At 63.6% G+C, this 2,443-nt stretch overlaps 1 protein-coding gene across 1 annotated transcript in view; it reads left to right on the forward strand.

The window, feature by feature from the left end:
- Positions 1–2,443, forward strand: part of GLRA4 (glycine receptor, alpha 4) — a 6,958-nt gene that overhangs the window by 3,809 nt on the left and 706 nt on the right. The window lies entirely within an intron of this gene.

A 2,443-nucleotide genomic window follows, 5' to 3' on the forward strand; every position in this document is an offset into this window, starting at 1 on the left:
GCGGCTCAGCGGCCAGCACACGTTCGCGACGCCCTCGCAGCGCTCCCGCTCCCGGGTAAAAACCTCTCCCCCAGCAGCCCCCCGCACAGTGCAGCGCAGTGCACCCCCAGCCAGCCTCACCACCCCCTCCCCAAAACAAGCCCCCCAGGAGCTGGCCCCAGGGGCCAGCAAGGGCCCATGGAAGAAGCAGGGCAGTGATTTGCACAGAGCATGTGCCCATAGCATGGAGCTGCCACTCCCTGGGCTGAAAAGAGATTTGAGAGAGGTATAGGAATGGAGCAGATTTCCCTGGAGACACCCCCACTCTGTGCCTCATTTTCCCCTTCCATAAAGGAGGACCAGCACGGCCCCCTTTGCTGAGGGATGAGTGATGCTGGGGCAGACTGATGGCCGCTCCTGGGCTGCTGCCCAGCTCCCCAGGCCGTGCCCACACCTCTGGCAGGGTGAGGGCTCTGCCTGCCCAGCTTTCCTGGTGCAGGCAGGTTTGAGGCACTTGTGGCTGCCTCCAGTAACTCCAGTACAGGCAGTTGCTCAGGGTACATGGGCACTTTGCAGCTCGAGGCGTAGGGAGGAGCAGTGGGGCAGAGCAGGCTCCCAGGCTGGTGAGGAGATGCTGGGGGACTACCACAGCTCCAGGGAGGAGATCAGGACTAGTACATCCTCGGCTCCGGGCCCAGCCGGGCTGGCCTAAGCCTCCCCTCCACCATCATCAGCAGGAGAGGCTTCCCAGCTCCCCCCAACATGCTCCCTTGCTCCCTGCCTTTCACAGCCCCTGAGCACCGACCCCTGGAGATGAACACCCACCCAACCTGGGCGGGGAGGGGGAGGCTCTGCCAAACCAGGAACCATCTGCCAGCTTAAAACAGACCAAAGTGCAGCTGTCCTGAGGTGGAGGCTGCAGAGCCATCCCGGGGTGCTGTTGGCAAGGCACTGGGTGCAGCTAGGAACACCCCGGGTGCTGTTCGGTCAGAGACCAGAGCAGAGCCCTGCTGCCCACAGCTCCTGTGCCGGCACTGCCTGACGCAGCACAGCCTGGGTGCCGCAGCCTGACAGCAAATCCCTCCCACAGACCCTGCAAAGCTGGGCCCAGGGAGCTCCCTGCACCCAGCCTCAGCCCCCAGTAAGCGCCCCGGCGCTGCCCAGCCTAGAGGGACCCAGCTGGGAGGAGCAGCAGTCCCAGTCTGCCATCTCCTCCCCAAAATGCCCTGGCTGGGCCCACTGGCTCCCTAGGCTGGGGGAATAGCTGCTGCACCCCAGGGCATGCAGGGCACCCCGGCTCCCCCCACCACGTCCCCCAGAGTGGCTGCAAGCACTCAGCCTGGGGCAGGGGAATAAACCTCTGCTGCAAATGAGAAGTAGTATCAGCAATTTGAGCCGCTGCTGCTCTTCCCACTGGGAAATCTTGCTTAGCCGGCAGATTGCCGAGTTAAATAAAGATGCCGGGGTGCAAGCTCTCCGCATGAGAGCCCCCTTGCCGGCTGAGCGCCTGTGCAGGCTGACCTCAGCGAGGAGGCTGCTTTCTGTGGTTTGGAGGGCAGTGTCGGTTGGAGATGGAGTTTGGGATCTGGCACCCGGGCTGTGTGTGGGCATGGCACAAGGCGAGGGGCAGGCCTGCAGCATGCCCCGGGAGAAGAGACCCACTGAAGCCAGATATGGCACCAGTGGGGCAGAGGGGGGATGCGCCACAGAGACCAAATGAGTGGCCCACGGGCTCAGTGAGAAGCCAGACATGCAGCCCAGGCTTGCACATGCCAGTCCCTTGCCAAATCTAGACACACACACACAACTCCTCCAAGGATAAAAGAGCAGGATGAAGCAAGTTGCTAACGATGTGCAGCTGTTGGTGGGGAGGAGTGTGGGCACTGCTGGCTGGCACCTGGGGGGGGCACGAGGGCCCACGAGCCGAGCAGGAGGGTGAGGGCAGGCACCTGGCTCTCACGGCACTTTTGCAGGCTTGATCATGGGCATGCAGCCCCATGGGCACGCTGCCCTCCCTGCAGCACCCCCCCAGCATGGAGGGAGATGGGGTGAGCAAGGGCAGAGAGACCAGCAAGGAGTCTAGCTCTCTCAGCCTCCCTCCTCTGCTGCACTGGGCAGCCCCCACCAAGCAGCTGTGGGGAGAAAGGGGCATCTGGGCCCTTGGAGGAACTGGGAGGCCCTGCAAACCCTGATGGTAGCCAGGCTCCTGCATCCCTGCCCAGCTCTGCCCCAGCAAGCTGCCTGACCCCTCCTGTTCACTGGCACAGGCATGCTTCCACCCCACAGCAAACACAGCTGCTGCAGCAGTGCCTGCACTCCCAAGCTCCCTGCATCCCATGTGCTCTGCACCCCAGTGCACCCTGCACCCCTGTGCCCTGCACCCCAATGCAACCTGCATTCCCTGCACTCCCATGTGCCCATCTCCCCCCCACCCCAGTTCACCCCTATCCCCCTTGCTGCCGGG

Source organism: Pygoscelis adeliae, unplaced genomic scaffold (genome assembly GCF_000699105.1).
Source record: "Pygoscelis adeliae isolate BGI_AS28 unplaced genomic scaffold, ASM69910v1 Scaffold79, whole genome shotgun sequence".
NCBI classification, from domain to species: Eukaryota; Metazoa; Chordata; class Aves; order Sphenisciformes; family Spheniscidae; genus Pygoscelis; species Pygoscelis adeliae.